General features: G+C 36.8%; 1 pseudogene; it reads right to left on the minus strand.

The window, feature by feature from the left end:
- Positions 1-2215: 2215 nt before the first annotated feature.
- On the minus strand, positions 2216-10472 carry LOC110300829 (putative ATP-dependent RNA helicase DDX10 pseudogene; annotated as a pseudogene).
- Positions 10473-19943: the final 9471 nt, after the last annotated feature.

A 19943-nucleotide genomic window follows, 5' to 3' on the forward strand; every position in this document is an offset into this window, starting at 1 on the left:
GAAAAAGAATTTTTATTAAAAAATAAAAATGAAAAATTGGCTAAATATCAAATCTAGGAAGATAAAAGTTAAGTTATCCAATGTAACAATATTTAAAAGTATTCCAAGTTTTAACTCATAGGTGCAAATTACTTAATTTTTACCAAAATTTTAACAACTTTTTTAACATCTCAAATGATAATACAACATACAGATAATATATTTTAACAAGTTGTTTCTTCCTTAACTGAATTGTGTATAGTGCTATGTACATTGTATGAGCACAAACTATGGTAATTAAATTATGACACAATAATGAATTTCCTGAGCACTGGGATGTGTACCTGAAACCTGAGCATTGGTGAAGCTGATGCAAGAAAAAGGCTAGTTCAACATCAACTTAAGTAACACAGAAAGAAGTGAGACATGGTCTCAAAGAACCAAAAGAAAAGAAAAAAAAGAAAAGAAAAGAAAAGAAAAGAAAAGAAAAGAAAAGAAAGTGAAATTAGTAAACATTGTCTCTATTTGCTATAGCTTGGTGAGTTGTGCTTCTCCAAATATTGCATGATATATATTCCTGGCCATTTCTCAGGCAGGTAAACCTGACTATGCATCACATACTAAATGATATAGGCATAGCTCTTGTTTGTTTCATATATGTACTCATAGCCATATATTTTAGCACCCTGGGGTAATATTACTCAAAAGATTTAAGTTAGTTAAAAGTAAATGAGACAGATACAGAAAAACTTTTCTGGATGTTTACTCTGGCAAATGTTTATATATCTGATTTTTTGTATTTTTCTTTCTACTTTTGTCATCAATTGAAAATATTCCAAACGAAAAACTCTAAAATTTGACTTTCTCAAGTATTTGGTTCATACCAATGTAAAAATTCTAAAATGTGCCATGTTAGATAGATATCACATTTTTAAATGCTGCCAAATCTATATGAGTCTCTCTATTCCTATGAACGTACATGGACTTTCAATTATCTCTTTCCCTGGGAAGATATCCTCCTACTTTTCCTTCCTAACTCAAAGCCCATAGTCCTTGCAGTGTGCCAAGGACTCCAGTGAAGCTCTATTAAAAATTCTGAAGCAGAATTCATTCTTACAACATAGGTCATGCAATTAAGAGAGCAAAGATCATACTAATGAGAAAATAGAAAGGATGAAGATCTATTGATGGTCCCAGTGTCTTGAGTCTGAAATGTCAAGTTCAGGCATTCAAGGAACATTTTCACGTTCTATGATGACTTTTCTGATGTATACTACTCCCATGGATCAAATGGTAGGCATTTACAGAAGTACAACCCTTATTCTCCTCACAGGTGTTTGGAATCTTCCTTGTACACACCTAGTAGAAATGTAAATGATGAAGTATCACATGAATTGCCCATCTGGACCAAAAACATGATCTATAATCTCAAATGACTATTTGAATGAAATGTGTCTACTCCCAAGAAACTCTCTGTCTGGATAGATTTTATCAACTAACAATCCTAATTTTTCTGTTTTCCTCAAAATCAAATATGTTCTCTTAAGGAATATGAATTATTTTTTACTTTATAAGAAATATGTTTTTTTATGAACTCAATTAAAAAACACTCATTGTTTGTCAGGGCTAGTCCATTATATTCTTTCTTTGGATATAATGAAATATACATAAAATTATTATGTATACTTAACAATAACAAATAAACAATGAATCCAGAACTTTTCCTATAAAACAAACAGGGGTACATAACTCAGGAGTAGAGCTTTTATCATACTGCGTGCATTTCCAATGGTGGGGAGTGAGAGACTACACATAAATTCTAACACATTCTACAATACCTCCTTATGCTGCATATGCTCCTTGATATTTCAAAACTCAAAACTGTTTTCCAAAGCTGTTTTCAATTTCTTGCCCACATAGTAATGTCCAGAGGTATCAAAGTACACAAAAGCACAGAGAATGTTTAGTTTTGACTTTTTTTGGTTTTTTTGTTGTTGTTGTTGTTGTTCTGTTTTGTTTTGTTTTTGTTTGGTTGGTTTTTTTGTTGTTGTTTTGTTGTTGTTTTGTTTTGTTTTGTTTTGTTTTGTTTTGTTTTGTTTTCCGAGACAGGGTTTCTCTGTGTAGCCCTGGCTGTCCTGGAGCTCACTTTGTAGACCAGGCTGGCCTCGAACTCAGAAATCCGCCTGCCTCTGCTTCCCAAGTGCTGGGATTAAAGGCGTGCGCCAGCACTGCCCGGCTAGTTTTGACTTTTAAGGAGATATAACACCATCTCTTCATCCTCTGCTAGAGACAGGCCTGTATCCAAAGGTTCCAACATCTCCTGCTTGGCCTTCTTTCCATGATGACTTCTTGGTCTTACATCATTGCCTTCGGTGTTGTTTCTCTTCCTCATTTATTTCCTGCTTCTTCTTGCTGTCACTCGTCTTACGTTTTGCATCTTCACTCTCTGATTCTTCAGAACTTCTGTGCTTATCTGAATCTGGAAGTGTGCTTGAATCAAATCCACCATTGTCTTCATCACTCCAGTCCAGAAAGGCTTTGTTTTCATCCTGGGCCTTTGCTTGTCTTCTGTTGGCTTCTCTCTCTTTTAGGCATCTCGACGCTTTGCCTTAATTTTCTTCCTATATTCTTCTTTGTCAAATTTGTCTTCTTACTGAAGCCTTTCCTTTGCTTTGTCTAGGTTGATACCACCAGTGTCATCTTCTTTCTCTGCATCTTTTGTGGCACATTTCTGAATCTGTGGCCACTGCCGAACCAACTCCCCTTCATCAGTAAATGTTATTTTCTTGTTCACTTTAAAACTTCTCTTCATTACTGTTTTTTGCTTCTATGACTTTGGTTAATTTTTTCTTGACACTGAATTTGAAAGGTTCTTTTTTCAACAGGGCTCCATTCTCTTTAAGATGCAACTCAAGCACATCACAATGCCTCATTGTAAGAAAGTCAGCACCAGGCCCATCTTCCTCATCATCACCTCTGTCTAAGAACTGCATGGGAACTTCCTTGACCTTCTTTGCCTCCTCAGTACTGAGAACAGATTCAGTGTGAGGCTCTCTTGCTTTTCCCAGATGATCTTCCATTACTTCATCCTCCATGTCTTCATCCCGTTCTTCTTCACTATCACCACTAGTCAGTCTGTGTTCAGTCTCTTCGAATCTTTTCCCACTTTTGTGAAGGATGGGCATTTTTTTTTTCACTGAAATAAGCTTGAAATTCTTCTGCTTCATAGTTGGGAAGGGAGTGAGCCCTGGGCTGAACTGCTTCCATGACTTGGTTCTTTACCAGTTCTTTTGTGGGCTGTTTCTCCATTTCCTGAAGAAATCTTATCCATGGGGCCACAGCAAGACCAAGATATAGTGCATATTCAGAAATAGATAACATACTCACATTAAATACTTCTTTATCCTTCATAAGATATACTGATATACTATGTAGGAGACAAAACTCCTTTGCGGTCTTTCTTTTAAATCTTGATCTTGAGTTAAAAAATGATTCTATTTTTTTCTGAACATCAATAAGTTTTTCTAGATTGATTTTGAGCTCATCCACAGGGACTTTCTTCTGGAGAAGCTGCTGTGCCAACCCGTGTTCTTCTGAAGGTTGTAAAATTAATAAAGCTTCTCCAAACCTTTTGTACCTGGCAGTTCTACCAGCTCTGCGAATATATTTGTTGGCATCCTCTGGACAATCAGACTGAAGGAATCAATTTACATCTGGAAAATCCAGCCCCCTGGCTGCAATATCAGTAGCAAAAAGTACTGCGGCCCTCTTTCAAACAAATTCACTGTAGACTTCCATTCTTCTTATCTGCTGTTGCCAGCCATGGAGAGCAAGAATAGAGAACCCTGGATGCAGCCAGCAGAACACCCTGTACAGACACTGAACCTCTTTGCAACTGGAGAAAACCACAATTCTCTTCTTCTTTAGGTGGCTTCTCAAAAAGAAAAACAGCTCACTTATTTTTTGGTGCAGCTCACAAATTATATAGTTCCAATGCAGCAGGGGTGCTGTGTTTTGCTTTCTCATGAATCTAGACATATGCAGTGTCTTTCACACTCAAGTGTGAAAGGTCCTTTACGGATTTGGTCTGAGAACAGTAAAGCGTGGCATTTCTTGGAAAGATTTTCAATAATAGCATTCATTGTATTAGCAAAGTCCATATCCATGATTCTATCTGCTTCACCAAGAACTAACATGTGAAGATTGGTGGCATGAAAATATATTGTTTCGTCCATGTGTTGAAGAAGTTGACCAGGTGTGCAAATGAGTATGTTTATGTTGATGATCCTCTCAGCTTCATGTTTCAGATCCTTTCCACCAATCATGAGACCAGCTGAAATACTTTGCGTAGAACCTCAAGTGCCTGATAGAAAAATCTGAGAATCTTGCAATTTCATTTGCATTTGCAAGAAGATATTCTTGTAGTTTTGCATGAGGTGGCTGATTCCCTCCTGCTCAACCTGCCATTCCAGCTTCTTCAAGAGCATGATTTTTTGAAGTGAATTTGGATATATGGAGTCACATATGTCCTACTTAAAAGGTAAAGGTGTCAGTGCATGTTGCTTTCATCCAGGAAGAAAGAAATAATTGCACTAAGATAGGAAAGCACAGGGTTCCAAGAGAACCCCATGTAGGTCTATGGATGTGTTACATGCAATGTACAAATTATAAGGTGTTATATGTGGAGGCTACAAGGACAACACAACAAATTCATTCACATGTAGCTATGATAAACATATACCTAATTATGTATTATGTTGCCAAGAACCACCCTAGATTTTAGCTGCTAAAACTACAGATCTCAGCCCCATGTGGGATTGTGTAACCAAATGCAAGGGTTGGAAAAAATTGTCAGCTACAAAAGGATTCTGAACATTTGGTGACTAAATATTCACTCATGATTAAATTGATAAAGAATAGATGTGTTTGTGGCAGCACTTGCTCATGGTACGTCATAGCAACACACTTCAGTAAACACAACATGTACACTACACCACACTGAAAAACACTGCTTGAAAGACTTACGCTCAGATCTAACACTGTTTTATGTCAAATTTTCCAATGTTTTTACTGCCCATACAAAGTTTTCTGCACTTGTGGAAACATAATGCTTCATTGTAGAAAATAGGAACTTGTAATATGTTCCTATGTTCCTTTGTCCTTCATCAGCATAAATTAGTGCATTTTTGCACTGTATTTATATTGGTATATTGATTTCCAACAATTTCTGAAATGGCCCTAAGCATATTTCTACTATGCTGTTCTGCGTATTTGTGTGAAGCAGCAATCAAAATAGTGACTGAGAAAATGTCAAAGATCATCTATGTCCTATAGTATCAATTATCTGGCCAGGATTTAATTCTTTATGGTTTAATATTAATGTTTGGTTTATATATACCATTTCATTTACTCATACTACAGATTACTTTAAAAATTGCTCTAGAGAAAAGAGATCACAAGGATAAAAAACCCAGAACTAATGGGTAAATAAAAGGTTGTCCAACTTTTTTCTTCTGGGAAATTGAAGTACATCATTTATTAAGGTACTACCTGGAGAAATTAAGGTGATACTAGAAATGAGATTATGATAGTTTAAAAGGTTATTTAAAAGACCCTATATTGTGTTACCTTTGTCTTTACTGGGTCTGGAGAGATAGCTCAGTGATTAGAAGTTAACCTCCCAGAGAACCCAGTTTATAACAACCTGTTAACTCCATAGGTTCAGAGGATTCAACACCCTCTTCTGGCCTTCATGGGCATCTGCACACATATGCATTTCAATCCCAAGACACATACACACACACACACACACACACACACACACATGGCAGGGGGGTGTTAGGGAGAGAGAGAAAAACAGAGAGAGAGAGGGAAAGAGAGAGAGAGAGAGAAAGAGAGAGGTGCTCATAGTTAAAAATAAAATGAATCTTTTTTAAAATTGTAATTTTGGTTTCTTTGAAGCAAAGATGTGGTGGCAGTGGACAAATTCTATCTGGACCTAAGTTTTACATATAGTACACTTGGATGTTACAAGTGTAGTAGTCAATCGAATTTCCCTTTCTCACTACTGACTTCAAATAATCACTAAAGGCAGATATTTAGTAACTGAGCAGGCTGAATTTAGTGAGTTTGACCAATGACTATTAAACACTCATATAGAAAGGGATTCAATAGTAAAATAAATTATTCTCGGTTGGAACCAGAAATCAAAGCTTACACAACTCTTTTGGGTCTTAATGTCCCTAAATTTGAAATAAGTTTCCTTTAAATAAATATAGGATGTTTTTGATGGGCAGTTAGTGTGCCCTATTATAGAAAAATGGCAAGGAAATGCTGATTGGAAACTGATTTAGGCTGTTGGAGCTGGAGATCCTCCCACAGCAGGCACTCAATGTTGTCTTCAATTTAAAATGGGAAGAAATGTCGCAAAATTTTTTTTCACAGACTTGCAAGAATAGAATACATGAACCATATTTGCATCTTAAATATTTCTACATCAAAAACATTTTAAAGTCAATCGTTTGTAAATTATGCTTTCTAGAGGAAATGAGCTTTAAATGAAAACTATCATATTTTCAATACCTGTTCTGTCTCCCACTCTTTTACAACTGTGATTGCATAAAAATATTTTAAGATAATTCTAAAATAAGGTTAATTAGTTATAAAAATATTAGGGGAAGTAGTGAAAGCCCACCAATTATATGACTCACTATAAATAATCAAATGTGTTAATTATTTTAGCTTGTGGATTAGAATACTGTTTTTCAATAGTGAATTTTTGAAAATACACTACTTAAAACCTGTTCCTTAAATAACGCCATACTATTATCTTAGGAATAGCTAGTTACCAAAATTACAAGGTTTTTACTGTTATGTAGGTTGTACAAAGTATCAAATAATTGACCAATTAAGTTTTCAAACATCGATCTAATTAAAGAGCATAATCCAAAGCATTTATTTGGAGTGGAAAGGCTTATGGCTCATGTAGCCCTTGAAACACAGCTCTGTTGCAATGACACAGAACGCATAACCATAATTATATGCAAATCACGCTGATGCACTATCTTCCTTTTCAGGGGAAATGCTGATATGACTGTGCAATGTTTAGCATATTTACATCTAGAACTTCCCTACGAGTCACCAACTTAGAAGAAAAGCATCAACATAGTTAAGGTTCCCTGAAAGTGTTACACTCCAGGATGCTAAATACTGAAAATAACCCCCAGAAAGGTCATGGTTATTTTAGTCTAAAGACAACATAACAATTTATATTATATCATAAGGAATGAATTAATTAAAATCTAAAACTCCCTGATACAGAGCCACTCTTGTGCATTTAAAAATAGAATTTTTAAATGACTAATACAGTTTGCCTGGCTTTTGTAGAACTTTAATCTTTAATAATGAGTATCTCTTTATTACTTAAATTCATAATCTTACGATTATACATGATCCAAATAATCATTTCTCAAAAGAGTTTCCCCCACATGTTCCAACTGCAAGGAATGAACACTTGTGTATAATGAGAGGAGCTTTATGTGAATAATAAAAGACTAATATAAGTCACATTTCTATTTATGAAAAGTCAAACTATCGAAACAAAATATTGAAAATATGTTTATTTAAACATCCTGTTTGTTTTTAAGCCCCAGACATTAAGACTTCAATTCTAGACTTACACTTGTGGAATTTTTTTGTTATTTATTTTAAGGAACAGCTCATATCTTTAAAGCCCTGGAATGGTGTAAATCATTACAGTGGTTTCACATTTTCATGGGATCAAGGAAACAACAGTAAGCCCATAAAACAGATACTACTAATTATGCAGAGGAGAAGTCATAAAGTCACTAGGAGACGCATGTTTTATATTCATGAACACATCATTAAAAGTTTAAGACATGCTATCAAATTCTACATTTTAATACTATACCCAACAGCATTAAACTCTCCCAACAAGAAAATCAGATTGCTTAATGATCCTTCCTTGTCACACTGGTTTTATATGTCTGCACTTGAAGCACATGTGGAATTTGTATTGCTGAGCACTTTTATAAACCACTGGCCAATTAAAAAAATCATTATCCTTTATATCTAGATTCTTTTTCAGGAAGGTCTGAATCATCATCCAAAATACATCTGTAGATTAAATATACTGGAGTCATAGCCCTTGATTTCATATTGTGTATGTGAGATTTTTATAAACAATAGTTTGTCATTTATATTCAGCACGATTAAAAAAATAAACTTTGGGAAGCATAAAAATAGCTTCCACATAAATCAATTCGTAAGACTAATTTTAACGGGAATATTCAAACTGAGAAGTAAGACGAGCTTATATGCAGTATATTATAGATGAAGATACAAGAAGTGTATCCTGCAGAAAGACAGGAATCACACATAATGTTGATATCACTGACAGCAACTTAAAATATGCCCAAACACCATCACAAGCATTTGCTAGTTCAGGCACACATTAAAATCTTAGTCTTTCTTTCCTTGCTACACGAGGACTGCAGATGCTCTGATATCTTAATTTGTGTAACCATTCCAAATGTTTCCATTTGTACAAACTAAATTCTTTACATTCTGTGAGGTAAGCACATCTTGTAGCCGGCTCTAGAATGTATACCATTTGGGTATTTTAACAGGAATTTTACATACAGATAAGCTTTCGGCTTAATCTCAAAGTGAAGGTGAGAGGTAGACATAGAAGCTTCAGAGAGGGGACCAAAAATGTTGCAGATGGAAGAACAGAGCTTAGTGAGTTGTTATGAATAAGGAATAAACCATGGGGAAAGTAAAGTCTTTGAAACTGCTTCATGTCTCTTGGAGAGATTTATGCACCAGGCCCGAGACTGAACCAAAGGAACCAACAGCTTCAAGAAATTTAGTGAGGGGTTATTATTGGAAGCTGGAGAAGAGGGATTGCTGTGGCAATGGATGACCACGGGAAGACAGGAAGCCTGGAGCTGCTCTCTCACATCCTGGCTTGGCAGGTTTAGTTTTGCTGTAATTTCAGCTTCATACAATAATGTTTATTTGTTTGTTTTTACATTTTTATGCATTTCTGTGAACTTCAAATAATGAGAGCGTATGGATAAAATAATGAAAAAAAACCTTCAAGCTTTGATTATTATTTTTTTAACATGAAGTTAGGGAGGAAACCCTTGCTTTAAAGTTCAAAAGCCAGCATCACATTATCAAAATCCACACTAGCGTGCTACATAGCACATCAGCATAAATTAACAAGCATTGTGAGGAAGCATTGTTAAATACACTAGCAGGTCTCCCAAAGTATACTTTTACTACATTAAAGCATGGGGAGAAAAAAAGGTAGTTAAAATGATGGGTGCATAGGTAGATCAAGATAATCACTGCACTGATTTATTAGCTTATAAAGCTATATTCAGTCCATACACTCATACACTCGCTGTGTCCTATTCAAAGGATTTGACATGTACTTTCTTAATCCTTTTAGCCATTTACAAGGAATGCATCTTTCTGTCCTCGTTTTGTACTTCTGAGACTGAGTTAATACCCATTGTTGTCCCAGAACTTACAACTGTAGGAACTTTGGTTACAAAGCAAGTAGTTATGAAAGGTTTCCATGGGGTGGGAGCGTGGTGGGTAACGGAGGGTGGGGTGGAACATTTGTGCAATAGTTCAGTCTCTACCACTATGGGCAGGAGGAGTAATGTAATCAAAATTTTATGTAATATTGACTATTTCACAAATCAGGTAATATTTGTGCACGTTACATATGTTTCCCATTGTCTGAAGATACCCTTGCAATAAATGCATTAATTTTATTAGCACCTAAAATCTTATATATTCAATGCTATCTGATCCTCTGCTTGTGATCAAATAACAATCTATGTGTGGTAGCCAGAGACAATGACTTGAGGTAAATCCATTTAACCCTTCAACATGAAGAAATGCAGATTTAGTCCCCAAGGTTAACTGGTGCATAAAATACTATTATTGAGCCTGTGTGGACAAGCCTAGAACCCCTCCAACCCTTTAGAAATCCATTTTTTTTCAGTGTTAGGCTGGTTTTGATGTCAGCATTACACGGGAAAATACAACAACTTGGAAGAAAGTGCAGTCACTCATTAGCATCCCTAACTAATAACGTCTATAATTGCTCAGTTACCAAAGTTAGACCTCAATGCGTCCTCTCTGCCAAAGGCAGCTGCTCCACAAAATGAACACTGATTTGATTTTTCTGCAGAGTACGTGTTCGCTTGCCGTTCCCATGATGAATAAATAATGCTACGATGTGGATCTTGCCCTTCCCTGAAAGGGGCTGTGTCTGTTTATTCTCAGGCATTCACCGTCCTAAAGGGATCAGACACCAGAGGCCTGTGAATGAGAAGGCCTTTTCAGGCTTACAAAGCCTCAGTTCCCGAATCCACCTTAACCAGCTTGCAGCAAAGAGCTTTTGGCACCAAGTCATCCTTCAGGGAGAGACTGATAATGATCACTAAAGACATCGTAGGAGCTGCTGCTTCACTCACTTCAAAGGCCTTCTCTCCTAATCAGCATTAAATCGTCATTTTGCCAGGCATATCAGGACAGCTGTCCACAATCTATTTATTTGAAAACAGATTACAGCCAGGTTTCTCTGCCAAAGCATAAACCTCGGAAGGCTGCGTGCGCTTTCGTGTGTTTTAAGTTGGAACTTATATTTCTAATTTAATGGTTCACTTTATCACGACTCTCTCACCCGATGGATTTCATCTACCCATAAAAGCTCATAATTTTATCCATTACCCAGATAAGTTCGGCAGCAAGACAACATGGGCAAAAATGAAACCTTTTGACGTAAAGTCAAATAATTCAGCCTAAAGATCATGAAGGTTCAATGCCCTAGATTTTGTGTGATGTATATAGACCATAGGTCGGTATCTTCGTAAGCTTGTCTTATTGTTGACAATTTCATTCATTTATATAGTGAACTCTAGCCATTCTCCCCCTGCCCGCTGTCTCCCTCCACACCCCCTCACTCCCCTACTGGAAAAACCAAACAAGTCCTCTTCTACTTTCACGACTTGTTTTGTGTATGTGACCCACTGAGTTTAATTAAAGTTTCATGCTTTAGAGGGGCGGCGGTTATTCACTGGAACAAAGTAACTTATCAGTGGCTACAACATGAAAGAATTTGAAAACCCCCTCCCAATAACCATTAACTGTAAACAGTCATTCAGGGAGGGGGGGGCGCTTCATGAACTCTGCCCCCATGCATGATGAACTGATGTTCAGTTCTAAGCCTTCCTTTTCTTCCTTCTTTAAATTTAATACCACATATGCCACAACTTTTCCCCTTTTTTGATCCCATGAAATTGGTGCACTTTGTCTTTCCAATCCCTTGGAGGTCCCAGTAAGACCAGGAAAATTCAAAGGATTTTGGTCAACCAATTAGAGAAAAAAATGATAATTTTTATAAAGGGTACTGGTATGAAGCTGTAAATCTCACTCCTCAGTCAATTGCTTTAGTTTAACAGCAAAGAACATTATGCTATGATGATATCCAAGGCTAATTAATGGTCATCACTTTAAAATTATATATACATAATCGGTACCCTTAATTAGATACAATATGCACTAGCAAATACAATTGACTAATACAATGTCCTTTCTTGATAAAGTTTGGTTCAAACAATATTTTTAGCTAGATGGCATGGTGCCAGCTTGTTATTCCAACATTCAGAAGCTAAACCAGGAGGACCGTGGGTTCAAGGACAAACTGAAGTAAACAGTGAGACTATCTCAAAACAATAACAAAAGTCATTACCATGTAAGTGATTTTGTAATTAGATGATTTTCATGTTGTATACTATTTTGTTAGATCATGAAGTATATATTTATTGAAGATTTATTATGACTTATTACTGCTTTGTGTGGATTGCTCAAGGCAATGCACAGAGTAATTTATGTTGCTATAGCAATAGCAATTAATGAATATTTCTTTTGATCTCACTGTAACTGCAAGTACAGATTAGTCTAAGGCTGGCCACAAATTCCGGGTGATTCTCCTGCCTCAGCTCCCCAAGTGCTGATGTTCAAGCATAAGCCACCACAACCAGCTCACTAGTATTAAAAGCAATAATAATAAGATAAAATAAAGCACTCTTACATTTATTGTCAAGAAAAGAGAAGGAAAAACTATGTGCAGTAATCCCTCTTTCCTAACGTACAGCAGAAGTTACCATTTTGTAACCCTAAAGAATCTTAGATTGAAAAGCTTCTCTGTGGTAGGTTAAATTTTTTCTACTCAAATTTATGAAGGCATTATCAGAGTCATCCCATTGGAGGGCTTCACTTAAACCCTCTCCTTTCCCATTATCCATAGGAATTCATAAATAAAAAGCTGAAGATGAAGAAATGAAAACTCACAGAAGAAACTCAAGAAGGCCGAGGAGTGCCTCCTTTCTTTGCCCACAGTAAGCAACGTTCTGATTGCAAGGCCAAGGAGGCGCTACCGGTTCTCTCTCCAAGAGCAAAGAGAATCTAGACCCAGTTTCTCACCCAACTACACCTTAAACATGGAGATATGCAGACATGGCAATTACAAATCATGTCCTGCTACCATAGTACCCTCCAAAGCAGAGGAAACCCCTGCCTCTGTCCATACCTCAAGTGCTGACACCATTCTTTAGTAGTTGTTTTAGGGAAAACCCACAATACATTCTGGCTGGACATGGCTACACATGCCTGTAATCCCGGCACTTTTGAGGCAAGGCAAGAGGATTTCTCTGAGTTAGTGGCCAGCCTAGACTTTGTAATGAGACTTTTATTCTTTTTTCTTTTTTTTTTTTTTAAGAAAGAAGGAATTACAAAGAGATCCACTTTGGCACAGCTCAATGAGCAGATGAATGAACATCTCTGACATTGTTCAGATGATCTGGAAAAAAAATCTCTTCTGTGGTTTTCAATATCCTTTCTATTTGCCAAAGTCTACAAATTTCTTGACAAAATTCCTAATCCTTCCTACTTGATTTCAGGGCCCTCAAACAGCAACAAAATGACCATAAATCATATAATAGGGGGAAAATGTAAACTAGCATCACAAGGACTGCCTGAACTCCAGCCCTGGCCTGGTCCTGATGATTCATAATGTGTAGCACTGAGCTCCTATTGGTATTGCCATAAGTACCTGGATGTGTTGTGAAAATGAAGCAGGAAACATGGAGGAATTGTTCAACATATTACTGAGTAAACAATGAGTCTTCCGTTAACCTGATATGTTACACTCACCACCTCATCACAAGCAGCATTCTGGTCTGTGAGGTCATGGCACAAATGCCGGAGTATCAGCGTTGCTACTAAGTGCATGGCAATGTGACTGTGCCAACCCTGCCAGTTACAGCATACCGTAAAAGGACTGTTCTCGCTGCTTCTCTGAACAAAACCGATTCCAAAATAACAGATGACCATTTACAGCCACAATTGGGAAAGAGGAGGAATTTACTTTTGAGGTTGATTTATATGATGGTTAGGAGGCTGCCTTAAGAATTCCTAAAGAGACACCCAGCTCCCAAGCAAAGCCATGAAATCCTTTGGTTGCTACATTCCACAAGCCATCGCCCATGTGTTTATTTGACCTCGAGGCCTAACCAATTTGTCCTCTCCTGAGGTTTTACAGCTAATACTCTTAAATTCAAGAACCCATATCACAAGTAGGTTTTTTTTTTTTCTGATCAGAGCTAGATATTTGGATTTTCCTCACTGAGGAAATCCACCTAAGCATTTCATGACTTGATATTTTTCAGGGCTGAGCAACAATCTAGTTTTAAATATGAACAAACATTTAGTCTTTATCTTTTCTCCAGGTTATTCTTTTATTAGCATTCATGCTTTTTGGTTTTAGAAATAAAGTTCAGTTCTTTAATTTGTTTGTGTAACCAAAGTTAGGCAAGATTGAAATCAGGCTGTGTTTTGAAAGACTGGGAGACTGGATTCCTGAATCCTGAGTGAGGAGAATGAGGAACAGCAGAAGAGCTCACAAAGGATTGAGTAAAACTCCTGGAGCTCAAAATCTTCATGTATGCTACTAAGGCATGGAAATAAGTGACAAATAAAAAGGAGTACTGATAAAGATTATGCATAACTGCTTAAGTTATCGAGGTAGTGCAATCAAAGTAGACTAACAACATATAGAAGACGTGCAAGGGCGGTTTCATTAAGATAAGATTATTTTCAATGGCTGAACTTCCTCCAGGAAGATTGCTTCCAGTTTTTGAGACAGGGCAAGCTAAGAAGCTGGCAGATCAAGGATTACCACTCTGACTGCCCAGCCTGCTCTTTATTCTCATGGGCATTGCTGCATTGATCGCTCCCTGCCATTGAGCTGCTCTGTGTCCACCTTTGCTGAAATCCTGCCTTCTCAAGACAGGACTCCCTCCATCAGAGTTCATCTTTAGGGTCTATCTCTTACAAGCTGCTGAGAAATGCCTGAGAACATTTTGACAATCCCACTCACTGTAAATGGTACAAGCTAACAAGGTAGCCAAGACACCTAGCTGAGATCTTCAAGTCTGTAATTTCAGAAAGGCTCCAAGGATTAAGTGGGAACCCTTCATAACGAATAATTATGCATTAATAATAGTCACCTTGCTTAGTACCTCATGTTTATCTAGTTTTTTCAGTTGATGATACATATATAGGTACTAGATAGATATTCTCTCTCTCATATATATATATATATATATACATATATATATATATATATACACACACACACATATAATTTTGAACATTTTAAAATTTATTTTAATTTGAATGTATACGAATGTTATGCATACATGTATGTATGTATGTATGACATATTCATGCCTGGTGTCTGTGGAGGTCAGAAGATAGCAACAAATGCCCTAGAACTAGAGTTCGAATAGTTGTGAGCCTTCATGTGGATGCTGAGAACTAAAGCCAGGTCTTCTTCAAGAGCAACAGGTGCTCTAAACTACCAGTCATCTCTCCAGACAACTGCTGGAGATATTTGAAGATTTGTTTTTAAAAAGTACTTTTGTCCATATGTGAGGAAATGTAATTAAAACTGAATTAAATATTATATTAACAAAGTTATTTCATTCAGAATGAACAACTTGAGCATTACTAAGCATTCTCACCAAATCCTCAATTCCATGAAACATCCATATAATTAAGACAAAATGGCATTCCAGCTTGAAATATGTGAATAATTGGCTCAATTCCTCCAAGTTATTTTGTAAATATAGTCACCATCAGAATGATAAAATTATGTATTTTACGAGATCCCTCCAAAGGCTGAGGCATCCGGGTCAGAAAATTGAAAACAAAGCCAAATGTTTACTCAAAATCAAACCCAGAACTTCTTTTGAAATCCATGAAAGACCAATCATTCTCAATGTCTTTTTGCTCCTTGGAATGAGATGGAAGTCAAACTGGAAATACTGAAACACTTTAGGAAAAGCAGTAAAACCAAGCAAGCTTTCTTGCAAGACTTCCAGATGAAAGAGTTTTGAACCAGCATTTAATCATGTGAATCCTGCTTCAAGCCAAGCCGAACCTCAAAGGTTTACCTGCTCTCATTATTTAGAATACACAATGAGCTAGAAATGTATTGCACCCATTGGGAACACTGGGGATGAGATGGTTTTGTATGGAAACTGAATGTTTACATTAAGCCCTGGGTTGACCATCTGGCAATAGAATCCCCTCACTTCTTGAGCTATTTGGAGATAGTTTTTGTTTTCAACTTCTGCACTCCCACAACCCAAGTCTTTTTGTACTAGCACAGGACTTGATGTCTAAATAAATATACAAACAAATTTCCTAGCTGGTTTTAATTTTCTGTCATAGGAGATCATTTATTTTAAAATATCTTGAAAGAGAATGTTGTTTACAATGTGTTAAGCATGATTAATAAAATTGAATAGTATTAAGTATAAATTGATTACATATCATAAGTTTGGTGAATCACAATTTAATTACAGCCATGATTCAATTAAGTATTAGAACTGGAGAGAAGGCTTGGGCAATAAGAACGCTTGCTGTTTCTGCAGAGGTCCCAAGGTCAGTTCTTTTTTTATGACTATCTGTAACTCCAGCTCTAGGGAGATTCTAAAACTCTCTTCTGGCCTCTGAAGGCACCATTCCTGAAAATTATATAAATATACATAAAATATAAATAACTAAATCTTAGAAAGGGGGAAAATAATAATAATGAAGGAGGAAGAGGAGGAGAAGAAGAAGCAAAAGGAGAAGGAGGAGAAGGAGAAGGAGAGAATTGAGAATTTTAGGATTGATTATGTTTGGCTACCACAGTAGCACATTGACCTCTATAACTTGTATTTTCCACCGTGCCAGAAGACGTAGATAATAATCCAAGCACTGAACAAATCAAGGTTCCTTTGTGAGTTTGTTTACCTCGAAGAATACCAGGATCAACTTTGCTGAAACCTTGGCTTAAGAACCACTGCAGATTAGACACTAAGCAAATTGGCACTGCCCAGAGGTGGCCCTTGTGGGATTTGGCCCACTTCCAGAGCTGGTTTTATTTCTTCTTCCTTTTGAAAAGTGACAGTGCCTCTTCCCCAGGACAGGATATCCAAGCACACTGTATACACACTCTGGAAAGTCATGCTTACAACTGTCACATGAAAGAATTTGCAAAGTAACATTTCCACGCTGTTTTGGCTCCCTCCATATCCTGACAATAACCAGACTATATGTTTCACTTGTCCTGAAGCCATATATAAATAATAGAATGATATAAAGAATAAAACAAAGTGCTTTCCAAAAACCTGGCCTGTAAATCACACAGTACAGCAGAGCTTGCTTCCAAAATATCCAAACTCCTTCTGGGTGCCAATATGATCTGCAGTAAAAAGTACCACAGGAGACTCACTAAATCACCTTTGATAAGGTCCGATTAATCTTCTACAAGAAAGGGCTGAGGGATTATCTCAGTGGTGGGACATGGGCCTATACCCTGGGTTCAATATACAGGATGCCTGCTTAAAAAAATAAACATAAAAAATAAACTTATTAAAAATAATTACACAAGAAGGAAAACCTTGATGTATTCAGAATATTACTTGAGGTAGTACCAAAGAAGTTTTATGTCACATCACAGAGGATCTTTACAACAATACAGGAAGAGGGAGTGAGTGAGTTGGTGAGCATGGGGAGAAGGGAGGGGATAGGGAATTTTCAGGGGGAAACTAGGAAAGGGGATAGCATTTGAAATGTAAATAAAGAAAATAACTAATAATAATAAAAAAATACAGAAAGCAGACTTCTTTATGGAGAACCTAGCCATTGTTACACTGAGCCCCCGTTAGCAACACAGCCTGGTAGAATCTGAAGGTAAGTAAGATATTTCAGGTTTTTATACCTTTTATATAAGACCAATTTGTGGAAATATAAGAGCAGAAAGTATGTGGCTTAATTTCTACAATATTAATGCAGCTAAGTTATGCTCAGATCAATATATTACCCAACATCTGCAGGATAGAAGACACCTTAAGGATGTCACAAGTCACAGTCTCCTCATCTCTCAAGATGTTTATAGCTTAACAGCCAAATATTGTAAATTTGGGAAGCTTTAACAAGTAAAGTCGTACAACACAACTCACATGAATTTTTTTCTTTAATGTTAATTCTGTGGCATTTGTCTTGGGTGATACAGATCAAGAATCACCATTCCTTTTCATTGCTATGCAGTAGTCAGTCATATAAATGTATTACAGAGTATCCATTCTACTGTTGAGAAATATCGATCACTGACTCTTACACCACTGTAAAATGCTTTGGTTTTAGTATAATTGCACATATATTTGGTGTGCACTTCTGTGCATATCAATAACATGTAAACCTTGAAGTAGAGTTTCTGAGTCCCTTAGCTAAGTTGCCAATAGAGAAAACATTCCCTCAAAGTATAAAATGCTTAAATTGAGGAGGAAGGGAAAGTTAGAAAGGAAATCTGTGATGCCATACAGATGGGAACTGTTGACAGCTTGCACATGATGATCTTTCAAGAGATTACCTGAATAAAGATATTTTGTCATGCACATTGTCATAATTATCACACTCTGCTTTGAACATGGCTCTAACAGGTCTCTTAGCTTACTGTCAAGATAGATGAAAATGCTCCTATTGATGGAGCATTCTGAACTTGGCAAAATGCACAGATCATGTCTGTCCTCTAGAGACTAATTATAAAACCAGAAGCCAGAACTTTAAGTAATTTGATGGTTCCTCTGGCTTTTAAAAATATGGCTTCTACATATCCAACTAGTCAACGTTCTGTGGTGCTTAGTGCATACATAGAACATTTTCTACTTATTTCAATGTGTGTGTGTGTGTGTGTGTGTGTGTGTGTGTGTGTGTGTATTGAAAGTTTCTAGTAATGTGGAGCTGACTGTTCTGAATCTCTGTCATTGCTGTCCTCTCCCATAAACGAGGATAGACCATGCATGTCTAATGTACCTCTCCCTCCTGAAAACCTATTTTTGCATCCTATTACTCTCAATGCAAAGCTGCCCGTGACAGTATGTACTTGGACCTAGAATGGGCTTGAAGTGAAAAATCAAGTACAATAGAGGATGGGGATTGCCTGTGTTGCTTCTTGACTATATATAACTGGGTATCACACAATCTTGTTCTGCTTCATTCACTCAGGAGACTGGGACAATTATATTCACCAATAAAAAATCTTGGTTAATGGAAGAATTATCTTTGGGAGTCAGAGAGGAAGCTGCAAGAAAATTTGAAAAGGTATGCGTGGGAGAGAAAAAGAGAATGATTTCCAATTTTACTCAAGTAGCACCAGGACAGAGGGATGATGAAATAATATGGAAAACTAACATGTGAAATACAATGTGCATATTAAACTGTTTCACAAACATACAGAGGCACCTATGTTCACATACACACACACACACACACAAATGCAGTCTTCTTCCAAGTATAATTACATCCTAATGTCCTCTTTTCTATAAGATATTTAAGACCCAGCTTTCTTTATAGTTTGATTCCCATATGAAAAATGTTAATCAATACATGTGAGCTTGCTTTTGTAAACTATGCTGTATAATCACTACACATATGTTGTAGAGTCTCAAGTAAATTAAGTTGGTTCCCTCATCTGCAAAATGGGTGTAATAATTGTACCTCTTGCATATGGTTGTTTCAAGAGATAAATGAGTTACTCTTTTTCTATAGTACTTAGATCAGTGCCTACCATAGAAATGATACAAATGTTTGATAAAAATAAATATCTTTTGGTGTATTCTTACTTTTCATATTTCAATTTTTTTTTAGAATGTTGCCTTGGGGAAACAACTGTCCAAGATTGATATCTCCCAACCAAAAAGCAAAATGGAAGAAAAGAAGAAGTAAGGAAGAAGGGAGGGAGGGAGGGAAGGAAGGGAAGGAGGGAGGGAGGGAAGGAAGGGAAGGAAGGGAAAGAGGGAGGGAGGGAGGGAGGGAGGGAGGGAAGGAAGGAAGGAAGGAAGGAAGGAAGGAAGGAAGGAAGGAAGGAAGGAAGGAAGGAAGGAAGGATAAATTAAGGAAAAATAGTTTTATTGATTAGCTCCACTGTTGCTAAGTTTCACAATGCACTGCACTGTATGTTTGTCACATAAACTATTCTAGGCCAATGAGATGAATCAGTAGACAACGACAGTTGCCAAACCTGACAACCTGACTCTATTCCTAGAACCCACATAGCAGATGGTAGAAGGAAAGAACTGATGACCACTAACTGACCACAGACCTCCACATGCATAGCCCACACACACAATAAGTAAATGTAATGCAAAAGTGTGGCTGACTTCTGTTACTTAGTAAATTAATGCAGCATAGAGCTGCTCTCCAAATATTTATGTTTATACTCACCCATAGACAGATGCTCACCTGTAGACAGATGCTCACCCATAGACAGATGCTCACCTGTAGACAGATGCTCACCCATAGACAGA

Source organism: Mus caroli, unplaced genomic scaffold (genome assembly GCF_978045245.1).
Source record: "Mus caroli unplaced genomic scaffold, Mus_caroli_1 scaffold_10, whole genome shotgun sequence".
NCBI lineage: Eukaryota > Metazoa > Chordata > Mammalia > Rodentia > Muridae > Mus > Mus caroli.